Genomic DNA, 14,333 nt, shown 5'->3' with positions numbered 1-14,333 from the left:
TACCAAGGTAATCAGATAGATTCTTTGGTTTCCATGTTTGTATTTCAAGGAAATAGCCAGTGAATGCCAAATTTGCTTCTACACTATTTCTGATTCCCCAGCATTGCTTTTGTTTTGCAATCCTGTAAAACTAAAATTTTTTCAAACATTTTAAAAACTGATTTGTATTCTCTTAAAAAATCTCACAGTTTTTTGTGTCCTATTTCTCCCAGGCCAGAACCAAAACTGAACTTTAAAGCCTTAATCCTGTCAAAATTAGTGTATTTTTGTGAAACATTTTGACTCTGCCAAATTGAATATCAATTGAAACCATACCTTCCCACCTTCAGAGCACTTCCATCCCCATGGATCCTCTGATCATTTCAGACTACTCTGCAAAGAAAAAGAACAGTAAACAAAGTCTCTTTGAGGTGAAGCAGCTCTCTGTCGCAATTTCAAGCAATGAAATCAATTCATGCATGAGGGATTCTGAGTTAACAAAACTCTGCAGACCCAGGCTCAGGCACCCTCTCAGTGGGAGCAAGACAGACAGAAGGACACAGGCAGGAGTCAGGAAATGACATCCACAAGCAGAAGCAAATCAAAAGGACTCACAAGCAGAATTAAGATATTTTTCCAGAGTCCCAGGCTTTACAGTTGAGGTGAGGATTTCAAAACAATACAGCTCTTGTTTGGGTAACTAAATTTTACAGACCAGTCCATATCTGTGACTTCCCGCTGCAAGATACGGAGCCAGATTTCCCTCTGAAAATCCATCTACCTCTCGAGCTTTTTTGGGAAGCTGAGCCTTTCCAACAGCCCTGTGCTAAAACCATAAGCCTTTCTAGAATTGCTGCAAAAAGGCAGAAATGCTACAAAGAATTTTGAGACATCGCAACCCATAGCAGGTTACCTACAAGTGGAGAAGCAACTACTTCACATCTGCAGCAAGGCTGTGCATTGTGGTGAGATCTGGACATTCCCTGTTCACTGCTGGTTTCACATTCATTACAGCCAGGATAAAATAGCATGACTTTTAGCTAGCGAAAGCAGAATCTGCGGAGAAAGTTGCAGAAGGATTTCATGTGGTCTCCAAAACCTAACTCAGCGACACTCAATCCTTTCTGCTGCAAAACACCATCAGCGTCTTTTCCTCATAGCTAGACCACTTTGTTTGAAGTCTCTGTCCACAGTTATCACCATGTCACTGCTCTTCATTTAACCTGATTTTCTCAGGCAGTTTATCTTTTTCGTGGGGCGATAAGAAAACAGTGTCTGATTGGGGAAGATGGATTTGTTTGGTTTTGTTTTCTAAAAATTTATTTTGATTTGCCCATTCTCTCTTTTCCTTTATCCTTCCAATGATAAATAGCTGTGAGGGAAGTAAGAGAGCTCCAAAAGAAGAAAAAAAAAAAAGGATGTGGCAGTTTGCATTACTAACTCCATTTAATGCTAACCTCAGGTTGTGTTTGGAATCTGATGTAGATTTTGTCCAGGTAGCTACAAAAATTTCCCGAACTACTTAGAGAACAGATAATGGTTTAAAACAAGCATAAAATGGTCCAAAATCACCCCTAAATCCAAACTTAACCAATTCAAAACTCAGTTAACTCTAAAACACGTTGAATTAACTTCGTTTTTAAGGAAGTGTTTCATTCTTGCACTTCTTGTTTAATTTTTAAATGGACCAAAAGCAGAAGTTCGAAATGCCACATGAAGCCTTGCTCTCATAAGATTGCTGCTTGAGCTTCACCTCAGTGGGATTCAGAATATTCCAGATAAACTATTTAGCTTGCTATCTGAACCAAAATGCTGAGCTTTTGAGGATTACCCAACCTCCTATCTTTACCAGACACCTTTTTTACCGATTAGTGCCTCTAAGCCATCATAAAACCTCTCCCCACACTGGGGATTTTCTTGACCTGGTCATGGCTGTGCTTGTTCCTGCCATGGAAGTGGCAAGTTTGCCAGAGCAGCTTTCCTGGGTACTTTGACCACTTTTAGCTGTTCATAAGGAAGGAGAAGGGAAGTAGTTCATAAGAAACTTTCTGGTACTTGTCATATTTCACTCTCAGTACTTTTCTGTGGCTAATTTGATTAATTTTAAAAGGTAAATATTGAAATACATTCATTGACATCCTATTATCTGTGGTTGTTTACATATAGAGGGCAAATCTTCTCCACCATTCGAAGCCAAAATAAACAGATCTTGTACAGGCAAGTTCCAAACTGTCCGGGGGTGTTGGATTTTTCACCAGAGGCTGCAGAGCTCTTTAATGCCTACTCCTACACCCCAGGTATGCTTTTTTTGCAAAGATGCTGTGTTTCCTAGAGAATCTTCAGGCACAGTTAGTAGCTTTCAGCCTTGACTGAAGCAATGTCAGCTTAGCAACCTTTCACTTCTACATTCTTCATTAATAAAGAGAAGAAAGACATGACAACCTTAAAAGAAGATATTTGACCTATTTATCTACCTTGAGTGCGAGACTGAAAAGCACTGTAAAAGGCTGGGTGATCTGACTTCTTAACCTAACTCAAGGAGCCGTTCTCAAATTAGCTAATTTTAATGAGTGGATGAAGTATGCAGAAGCCCTTCACACCTTTCTACTAAGGTGTGCGGTATCTTCATACCAGATAATTGCAAGTATGAAAGGATACAATCTTCTTTTTTAAAAAGTCACAGAATCATTCACTAACCAGTCTCCTAATTCTTCACTAAATTCTGAGTTTGAAAATCTACTGTCATTCTCAAACAAAAATAATTTTTAGAGAATTAGCTATCAGTATATATATATACCAAAATTGGTAATAGTGTCCTATTCAGGAAAAACTCAACACTTTTATGCTTCAAATGAATATATTTATAACCAAATATATCAATCTGAGAACATGTATTTGATAGAAGCATGAAGAGTAATGCTGAACCTGTATTAATATGTGATTCTTTCTGCAGCAGAGCTGAAAACCAAAATAAATGTACAATTAAATGTTACCAGCGTTTATCATACAGGGTGATGTTCTGGTATTTGCTTTCAGGTAAGAACATTCCTCATCATAAACTTATTTCTCCTGGATTATCATTTTAAAAAGAGATAAGAAGCTTTTGAATTATTTTCTCCTACTAGGAAGGTGAGTAGATTACATAACTGTTTTTGTTCAATGGATCAATCTCCATTGCTTTGCATACAGGGTAGACTTAAGATGTTACCATTAGCAATTTACACCCACTTGCTGGCCATAAATGACTTTCCAGATCCAAGGCAGTGGATTGTAAAACCACTGACTTCACTGCTGGAGCACTACAGAAGAGAAGAAACTGGATGAGACAGAGCAAGTCCTGAATGCCTTCCATAATTACCAAACGTGGCAAGACAAGTTATGAAAAACAAAGGAAGACTGGACAAATTTATGCTTGAAGTCTGGTACTTATGAAGGTCTGTCCGACTACAAAAGTCTCTTTTGATCTGCGTTAATTGAAAGCACTTAAAATTCAATCACACGTTTACAGCCACATGTCTAAAACTGACTCCTAATCTTGCATCTATCTGTACCTCACTGGTCAGGCTGGAATGCCTTCCCTCTGCCTCCAGCCTGCAGAGGATACAACTCTAATGACAGCTGTCTTTAGTTCCAGCTGGAGAGTTTCATGGTTGTGGCCTCAGAATTCCCTGAACTCAATCCTGTGTAGCATCCACAATGATAATCGTCCCATATCTCTGGCAGCTCACGGCAACAGCCGCCCGTGCAAGTGACGAGGCCTCTACGGATGAAGACACTCATTCCTGGTTTCCCAGGGTAATAAGAGACCAGGATTCAGCTGGGTGTGACACACTGCTTCCCGAGCTGCTCCGAGATGGAGAGAGCAGCATCTCCCTCGTTTTTTTTGGGAGGCAGGAGATGGAGTCCGCAGCTTGCGGTGGCACTGGTCAGCAAAATGAAACCACCACGAGTGTGCCTGTAGGGGGATGCAGCCAGCCTCGCCTTTGACCAGGTAAAGGAAGGAAGAATAAGGAATCAAGAAACCACATTTATTCCCAAGGTTGCTCTTAGATTAAAACCTGCAGTGCAAACCTTAAATCCCACCAGACAGCAGGACTCCATCTCACGTGACAGGGACAGGTCAGAGAACCGCTTGCCCAGATCCACTAATCTGCACCAACACTGACAGCAGGAGCAACATTCAAGCCCAGCTTTGAATCTTTTCACGAGTCAAGCCACTTGGGTGTGTTATATTCAAGATTCATGGACCCCTACCCTTTTAGATCCCTCCCCCCCCCAAAACATAGAGAGGTAAACAGATTCTGCTTGAATATTTAGTTACGTTATGTATGAGGAGAGCTCTGCTAAAGGGCTTGCACTATTGTACTGTCTTGACTAATAGTTTGTGTGACGTGCATAAGGAAGACCAGATATTTGCAAATTTAAGGATTTTTTTTGCCCAAGGACAGCTTGTAAAACCCATTAACATGAATTGTGTCTGAGCCGATGAGGAAAAAAGAAAACACTGAATCCAGACCTTCAATATTTTATTGGTGTTTCTGAACTTTTATTAGCTGTACTTTCTTCCATAAAATCAATTTAATAAGGGGAGCGGTGTTTTGGTAATGCATCAAAAGCAGTTCTTCTCTTCAAAGGGCATCTTTTTCACTCAATCTCTTCTCTAAAGACAGTGACATTAGTTTTGTAAATTAATAAACAGGCCAGCATCTGAGGACTGCATGAAGCCTCCATCACCCCTTATTGTGCTTTCTCTTCTGACCCCACTTTCCAGTGCAGGGCCCTCATCTCAGCAACAATACCCTGAAAGCCTGTGTGGCACTCTGGGATCACACTTGAAAAGGCCTTTGGCTGAGGCTGGCTTTCAAGGAGGGGGGACAATTGGCAAGAGGCCTGTGGCTATTCATGCAGAACAGGCAGTGAAAAATGCCTGAAGTCAGATTCAGGGGTGGGCAATGCCCAAAAAAGAAAGCCCACATAACATGAATGGCTGCTGCTAGGAGACTAAAACCAAAGGCATGCCACTAGCAGGCCTCCATGTGCCGACATCAATGGGTTCATCCTATCCCTATTAGGGGCCTAAAATGATGGAGAAACATGAGAAGGGACTATAAGCAGGAAAGGAAAATAATACCAAAGTACACAACGGTCAATGCTTATATTGTTATACTAAACACTCAGGAGAAGGAAATAATATTTTCAATGTTCTGCACCTTGTCTGCTGACAGGGGTTGCGTGGGTTGCAAAATCTGATAAGCAAAATAGCCATGGCACATTTGCTTGGAGGAGGAAAGCCACGCACTTCAGTAATTAGTTATTTCTCATGCCCATAATTAAGCGTGATTATAAAAACATATTGGAAAAGCCAGACCTGAGTTAGAATGGCTCCAGACCTGGTGCTGGAGCAGCTCCAGTCCCCTGGCTGTGCACACACAAGTCCAGTTCGGTTCCAAACCCAGCAGTGCTGGTGGGAGGGAAACAGGAGGTCTACACATTTATTAAAGGAAACCACTATAATGCACCGCAAAAGCATTTCAGCGGCATACAAATGACCCAAACCTTAACTGTGCTCAGGGTTAGGAAGCCTGAGAGGTGCTGTCTGCAGTGTCTCCAGTCCAAAAAAGACCATCATGAAGAATTTATGTTGCTTTAAGTCACCAGGTAGCACTGGTTTTTTCCTCTCATAAAGTACAGCTGACCCCCCCATATTTACATCCTTACATTTCACACTGGAAAGCATGGACTGATGATCTCTTTTGAAAGAAAGGAGACTGTCCATACCCTCATTAATTTCAGCAGCATTCTGAAAATGACACACCGGTTTCTGTAGGAGCAACCCACCCTCCCTAAAATCCTTTCCACTTCAGTACAGATGTTGGCTCTTGGCTAGCAAAAACCTTGAAAAAATGAATTACAATGTCTAGTCATGTTTGGACCAGTTTCTAGGCATGATCTCAGCTCTTAAAAAATGATCATATTATTTAGTTTATGAGTAATAATGTCTGACTAAAAAAGGTATAAAATACAATGTGATACTATAATCAAGTGATTTATTTCAGGGGGTGATGTTTATTATTTGGTGTGGAAGAAACCTCCCCATCTTGCTTTTCCAATTATCTATTCTTGAAATCTGAATTTCCAATCCTTTCTAAAGTTTGCTAACAACCTCTTTCCTTCCTGCACTGGTACAGCTGCTGAAAGGAAAGTAAGACCCTCATTATTGCTGTACTCTGTCCTACGTAAGGAGTAGGAAGAAAGAAGCAGCTCCCTGCCGAAAGAGGGGAGAGCAGTGGGAGTCAGCCTCGGGTTTCCCTCATTTGGTTGCTGGTTTGGGTACGTAACTGGGTGGCAAGTGGTGGATGTGGTGCTCCTCTGGAGGCAATGAAGCAATCTGCTGTCCTCCAGTGGGAGTCAGGAAAGGAGCTGTGCACGCTGCAGAAACAAAGCTGCTGTGATCCACTGATACCTCAGGGAAGGCTCTAAAGCAACAATTCCATGCTGTTTGTCTGTCCATTTGGATTGAAAATTTCTAAATCCACTATGGAGTAAATCTTAGCCCCACGTGTGATCTCAGCACCTGCGTGTGTCTCTCTGGCATCTGGAATGGCTCCCGTAAGTGGCTACTTCCAGCAGAAAATCTGTGCCCATTTTGTATCTCCTCGTGTATGGATGAGCAACAATGTCTAACCGCTTTAATATCTGAAAAAGTCTCATAAACACCAAAACTTTGTATGTATAGATTTTACAGATTATATATATATATATATATGTTTTATAGATAGAACAGGTGGACATGAGTAAGGCTAAATGCAGCTCCACTGCTACTCTGCCAAAGGAACTCTGTGTCTTGGGTGGTTGTGATTCCTGTGGCCTCTCAAGGTTGAGTATTTGGGATTTGATATTTAATTCAGGGAAGCAAGTAGAAGTGTTTATGGTATGTGGGCAAGCCCAATCCTCTAAATCAAGAAACTGAAAACTCTGTCATAGTTTTCCCATATCTTGAGGCCACTGCTTCTCCTTCTCTCTTCTTCATGGATGAGCAAATAATTTTTCCCCCAACAAAAAGATGAATCCTTACAAGAACTAGAACATTTGTAAAGCACAGAATTGTATCTGAGAGATTTAAGTTTGCTTTTGTATGTGTAGCATCATGTGAAATAAAAGAAGAGTCAAGACCTGTAAGATCCAGCCTTGCCTCCCTAAGTGAACAGTTTATCTATATTTCCAAGGCTGGAATTTTAAAAACCCTGTTAATATCTTATGATGGACACTCACAGAGGTTTTCTGTGAACTTAAGATAGATAGATAGATAGATAGATAGATAGATAGATAGATAGATAGATAGATAGATATTCCAACATCAATCCTATGGCAGGACAAACTAGCTCTCTAGATACGTCTTTCTCTCTCCAGGAGTTAAAGCTGTATTAGGTACCATAGGAAAGTTCCTAACATTCTCTAGACAAAAAAGTTAGACTGAATCTCTTCCACTCCAAACAGCAGGAATTTTACTCTCTAGGATTCGAGTTTAGCTTGCCCAGCCCTCTGAATATCCTTGCCTTTTGCAAAGGGCATTTTCAGTTTCCCTTATCTAGTGATATTAGCACACTCAACGTAGTATGTTCAACAGTCATCAGATTTGACAAGAAAAATTACTTGAATGTTTCAGGGTTTTCAGCATTCTTCAATGGATTTTTTATGTAATTTGTGTCAATTGAAGGAGGACCTTCCTAGCTTTGGGAGATGGGAAAACAACCTTCCAAAGCCTGAAGAAATATATCTTTTTAAAATTTGTGAGATCTGAAAGGAAAAGGGTGGGTGGTCTTAGCCCTTCAGAAGGTCTCTGATCCTCTGACCCATTAGACCATTAGTTCACCTAACACAACCACCAAGAGCTATTCAAGTCTAAGGGTATAAAGAAAGGTGGCAATAAAAATAAATTACTTAACAAAAGGAATAAATATAAGCAGTTCAAGGGTTTTTTTTTCCTTCTGTGAAATCCAAAAAGTGTATAGGTTGTTCCATTCTATCTATTCAGTCAAGATAGCTACTTGATCTTTTCAAGAAAAAGTAAGATTAAACTACCATGGGTACCCAACTACAGAAATGGGGTTTGTTACTGACATTTAAAGTTTGTGCTGTGTGTGCAACGTTTACCCAGCCCATCAGTTTGATATTTAGCCACCCTTTTCTGCTCAGACCAAGGGGTTTTGCATACTGAAGCAGCAAATCCTAATTAATAATCATTTAACTGCAAACACCAAGACTGTTGGGAGAGAGCAGAAGTCACCCATGGATGCCCTGGCTGGTCTACAGGAGCTGCCCTTGTAGACATCTCCCAGCTCCAGCTTCCCACAGAACAAATGGTAGCTCTCAGACTTTTGGCCAAGGGTCTCTAAAAAGTCAGGATCTCATGTAACTCATTGTTTCCTTGCCCTTGAAAACACTGAGGAAAAGCCATACATTGCACTGGCTCTAATTTATCATCAGGTTTAGCTCCCTCTGACGTTTTTTTCTTCCCTTTTTTTTTTATTCCAAAGAGCACTCTCTAAACATCTCATAACAGCAACCAGAGCCAGACAGCACGGGGAAAATGAGAACATTCTCCTGACACAAAAACCATTAGGCAGCACTTGATCTCTATTTGAAAACTAGAAATCAGATGATTTTTCAGTGAAATAGCAAACACCCACAGTGAAATCTTTCCTGGGGTTTTGAGGCTGGGGAAAGACTCCCAAGTCTGATTATAAATAAAGCATAGCTACTAAGGAAAAATATCATGGCTGAGGCATTGGACTGGAGATTCTGCCTGTATTTTCAGACCTTCTCCCTGCTCTTGGGTAGCTCTCTTAATCTCTCTGCTAATCCCCCAGTAGAAACATCCAAGGATGGTTTTGGCTCTGGTGATGCCAGCAGTGGTCTGCATTTCACCTGCTATGGCACTAAGAACATTTCCAAATTGCCTGCATCTTTAATTTATAGCCACAGCCACACTGTGGCTTTATTTAGAAGATGGAGACCTGAAATATGACCCTTCAGCTGTTTTCTGCTCCCCTTTGGATCCAGCATGGATTCAAGCACCATAGCATGAGTGTAGCCATACGACTCACCACATTTCCTAGGTTGTCTGGTCATTTCTTGGAGAGTCTCATTGCTGTAATTATTTTTTACAGCTGGGTACAGGCCTGGAAAAAAAGCCTTGAGCTTCACACCAAGATAAAATATTACAAGAAATAAGCTAAGAGTTGTCTGCCCACTGAATCTATTCCAGTGGTCCTTTACTAAACAAAATGTGCCTAATTGGCATCAGTGGGTGTTACCTCAGCAATGAAGGCAGGACTGGGCTTATATAGCCAATAATTGCTTAAAGCCTCATTCTTGCTGAATAGTATCAGTGCTATGAGGACTGAGAATCCAAATGAGTGGAAAAAATGTTATCACCTGAGTAAGAAATTGCGATGGAGGTGTAGACAAAAGTAGATTTTAGGGCATACTTGAAGAAGATTTGATAAATGGCCATATAGAAACCTTCTAGATACAGTGGAAGCAGACTTGGAGAGGGGTAAAACCAGATTCGAGATGCAGTGTTGCTAATTGCTGCTAAGCAGCAGTACCACTGTTTCCCAAAGCAGACATTCTTAACAGTTCTCTTATCCTTGATTCCTTTAGTGAAGTCTGAAGATAACCAAGCACATTTAAGCATTTAACTGAAGCAGCAAAGTCAACTGCACTGTCCACAAGCTTGAAAAAAATATTCTGAAAGGACATCCTGAGCCCTGAGTCCTGGACAGGAAAAGTAGCAGGTCCTAAGCCTGAAGATGAGGTCAGTCCTTTCTGTTTTCCTCTAAACGTACGACGGGGGGTTCCCTGCCCATCCTTTCCCTGGGTAAGTGCCAGTCCCTACACTGGCAAGAAGAGGCATGAACAGCTGTGTGTGCCAGACCCATCCAATCTCTTCCCTTTTTTGATTTCAGGTAACTGCTCATGGCAGCAGTGGAAAACTGCATAGGGGATTCCATAACAACAGAAAAGCTGTAAAATATAAAATCTTCTCACGGCTTGCCTCGTTTGCAGCTGTTCATTTTTCCCTGTTCCCCTCGTGTAATTTTAAGGGCTGACAAAACTCTGCTTTCGTACCTGCAGAAAGTGGCTGTGATACTACAGCAATGGCAGGTTTTTATTAGCTGAGCTGACATCTGAAGTTAGGAGAAATTCACATTCCCTTTCTCTAGAGGAAGCTCTCATTCACCTACTTCTACAAGACTTTTATTGCATCTTACAATAATTCTACTGAATACTTACCCTGGAATGATCTGCTTCTTGTAACATGAAAAACTTATGTAACACATTCAAAATCTAAAGTCAGACTTTTTTTTATCCTCTGTATGCAACACAGTCCTCCTTATTTTTCCAGACTCAAGCCATCTAAAGCTGATCACCAAACCTTGCTAGAGATCAGTCCAGTGAAGGCTGCAGATCTTCAGCTGCTACTTTTAATTTTAGCATTTTAATATATTAAAATCTTCCAAATAATATGTAATCTATGTATTCTAACCCCTTTCATTTATGACCTTGTTTTTTTTATTTTTATCCCTGAAGATTAAAAACATCAGCTGCCAAAATCAGCTAAATCCAAATGTTAAAGTCACACCACAATAGTTTGCCTTCCCAACATTGCTATCTCCTTCAAATAAAACTGATCACACATATCTTTCTATAATTATAGACCAAAGAACAGTTGTGTTGGGGCAGGCTTTGACTAATCCATCCCCTGGCCATTAGGTAGGACTGGTTGTTTCTAAACATCCACGGAGATGGCACATTCTCTGTACCTGGAGGCTTGTTCGTCTTTAGTCTCAGTGATTACGAAAGCATTGCCCCAAAGGCTGGTTAACTCTGAAGCCTCTGTCAGTAACTCTGACTGCATCATAAGCCACTTTATTCAACCTGACCCTCTCCTTAGTTGAAGCTATTCTCTGGGATATTTCTAGTTCTGCTGCTGCTGGATGAATAGCTGCAGTGAGGGAAAAAGAAATGGGGTTTCCATATTTCATTCTATGCAATCGCTTTAAATTCGTGTACATATTCCATTTATGATGGGGTAGGAGGAATAGCTCAAGTGTTCAGCACCAGTTCAACGGTTGTGACCACTGCAAGAGATTAAATGTGCAGGCAGAGACTGATGTTCTCCACATCACAGGAGGTGAAGGACATTCCTTTTCGACATGGAATTTGAATTCAATATGGTATTTGAGATACTCATTGCTCTGTCATGGAACACCAAAACGAGGGAGGTGGGAGGCTGAAGGGTGGTGCTGGTACTTTGCCCCACAGGTATCTGCAGCCAAACTGGTACCCAACCTTTCCTTTTTAAAATGGTGTTGTGTTTCGTTTTTGCAGAAAGCAGAAAACACACCAGAAATGATCGCTTTACATGAACTCATACGTTGGGAAAATCATACAGGATTAAAACTAATAAACCAACAAAATGCTTGAAATGGTTGCTGCAGAGTTCTGCGTGCTGCAAGGGGTCAGTTCATGCTGGGTGAAAAGCAAACAATAGCTCTTAGGGGAGGTAAGAAATAGTTTTTAATTACCCAAAGGTGTTCTAGACAGCGCTCTCAAAGCACGCCTGTGTTTGTGTCAAACGCCCATCTCCAGAAGATGAGGAAAGATGATCCCTGGAGAACACACCAGTCAAGATGCAGAAAAACAGATTTAGGAACAAAACCCAACCAAACAAAAAAACTGGAAATAAGAGAACCATTTTCATTTCTAGTTAACTTCATTCTCAAAAACTAAGCATTACAGGATATGGTCTTTTTTTTTTCCCACTTTCTATTTTAATTAAAAATAGCACAAGCTGAAGTTGTCTGTGTTTGGCTGGGAATTTGGTAGCCCTCCCTCTCTGACCTCATATAAATTTGATTTGCCTGCAGCAGAGCTGGGACAAATTTTGCTCTGATGTAATACTTCATGCCAGGCAACTCTGTTTATGTCAGATCCCTCCTTACTGCAAACTGGGAGAATCCAGAACCAAGGCACTGGGCAAGGCAGGTGAGCAAGGGCCAAGGTAGCCCGGGACAACTCTCAGCCAAGCACGGGACAGACAGAGACACTCTGGGGCAGTGGCAAGCCGTGCACAGCCACATTCCCAGGCTCTGGAAAGCAAAACAAACGCAGCCCAAATGCTGTGGAACAAGCCTGGGCCCGTTAAGTCCAGACTGAATGAAACAGAGCTCAGTGCAAACACAGTCCAAAGGCAGTGGAAAGCAAACTTAGGCAAATAAACTCCAGGCTCTGTGAAACAGAGCACAGATAGACACACTCCAAGCACAAGTAGGAAAGCAAACAGAGACAAATATAGTCTAAACTTAATGAAGCAGATACATGAAACAGTAGCTGTCTCACTCTCCAAGCAAAATCTAAGTAACTTACTCCAAAATCACTGAGCTGGAGCAATTGTGGTTCTCTTACAGGCAAGCTACAGTGTTAACCTTCCCTTCTCATATCCTTCGTGCCTTCCACTCACACTCAGCATGGGAGACTTATTCTCCATTCTTCAATGGCCCACAGTAACTGCTGAGGATCAAAAGCTTTCCAATTCTCGCATTCTTTCAGCAAAATGTGAAGACTTTCAGTGTTTCAAGGCTACAGTCAGATGGAGCAAGGAGATCTTACTCAAATATGTATTTATTTATGTACAGTTTCTTGTTGCACATCTATAATGTAGCTTCAGAGGGAATGAAATAGAGGAAACAGAGATTAGATAGCAATCAAGATACGTATTTTAAAAAATGAAGAGCTGAGAAAAAGGGAAGCTAAAATCATCAGAGACATTTCTTTACCTGAGAGAAATGTGACTAACATGAAAAAATTTTTCTGAAGTATTTTAAGAATCTGAGAAAGCTTCCAATGGCTAATTTGTTTTGAAGAAGATAACGCGATGGAGGGGAGGTAAATACTTAGTAAATACCGGAATAAAAGGGGATAAAGTTCTTTTTTCACTTGAGGATGACAAAGTACTTCCCAGTCTGATAGTAACTGTAGAGGAGGGTAAAGAACATCAATTACAGAAAAGTACTTTAAACCTGGCAGGCCATAGATTTGGTCCCAAGCAGTCCTAAGGACCTGTCTGAAGAAAATCTCTGGCACATTTTTAATGTCTCCTGGAAGACCAGGAAGATTCCCATGAAATACAAGACCACTATGTTTAAAAAGGGCAGGCAGGATGACACAGGCAGCACCAGGTCAGGGAGGCTGACCCCGGTCTTGGGTGAAAGAATGATTCACTTGCTGCAGGAGTCAACTAAGAGGGAAAGAAAGAGAGGAAAGAGAATTCGTGTCATTCAATGTGTTCAACAGGAAATAGGTCGTGTCAGACAAACGTGATTTCATTCCCAATGTAGATTGCTGTATAATTCTGCAGATGTGATGTACAGTACTGTGGTTAAAAAAAGTGTCACATGGTGACAATAAAGTACATGGTAAAAGCATTAAGAATGGGATGAGTGCTTTTTTTTAAGTCCATCAGTGGGGAATCACAATTGGCCTGATGGCATTTTAGGGGATTCCCCCATGACCAAGACTTTTCAGTGTTTTTATCAATGGTTTTAAATAATTTTTCACGTGTGTTAAAATGAAAACAAAGCAAATGCAGCCACCCTGTATCACCAGTAAAGGCCGATGGAATAAAATGAAGGTCATTTGTACTGAAAAGCTCCAGAGCAAGGGTTAATTGTGGTCCATTCGACCCATTAAAATGTTTCATCTCTAAGATTCTATAGTAGGTAGATGTGCAAACCAGTGACCTGTAATATGGAAAGCAGGGAAGAGGAAGAGAATAAATGGCTGGGACATGAGCCCCACTCCTGTTCCTGTCTGAGCCAGCCCTCCCAGCAATCAGAGCCATTGCTGCAACACCTAGAGAGGTCTGACATGCTACCTTAAGGCTCAGTAGTCCTTGCATGGTGGATACAAGTACTGTGCCAGTAAAACATCCATCATTTTACATGAAACTCAATCACCAGCTTCATCTACCAGCTTATTATGCTTTCAGGAGTCTCCTCCCGTGCTCACTTTGCCAGTTTCCACTGGATTCAGAATGCTTTAGTTGCTCTAAAATAGCAGAGTAAATGCAATCTATCCTAAGGGATCTATTCTGCCTTTCACCTACTGGAGCAAAAGAAATGCAAAGCCAAAGCAACTGAAAACCATCAACGTTCCCCAAATAATGATGATGATAATAATAATAACAACAAATTTTTAGTGCTTCCTATTATTTTCTATGTTAGCTAGATACCATTTTCCTTATTCCAGGAGGTGTTTGAGCAGAAACTTCGAAGCAAATTTCTTTT

General features: G+C 41.0%; 1 long non-coding RNA gene across 1 annotated transcript in view; it reads right to left on the bottom strand.

Moving 5' to 3' along the window:
• Nucleotides 1–380, bottom strand: part of LOC109146377 — a 48,943-nt gene extending 48,563 nt beyond the window's left edge. The window contains exon 1 of the long non-coding RNA XR_005602108.1: nt 316–380. This is a non-coding gene — a long non-coding RNA (uncharacterized LOC109146377). The remainder of the gene's footprint in view (nt 1–315) is intronic.
• Between the last annotated feature and the right edge of the window lie 13,953 nt (nt 381–14,333).

This window comes from Corvus cornix, chromosome 5, assembly GCF_000738735.6.
Source record: "Corvus cornix cornix isolate S_Up_H32 chromosome 5, ASM73873v5, whole genome shotgun sequence".
NCBI lineage: Eukaryota > Metazoa > Chordata > Aves > Passeriformes > Corvidae > Corvus > Corvus cornix.
This window is presented reverse-complemented; position numbering and strand designations above follow the sequence as displayed.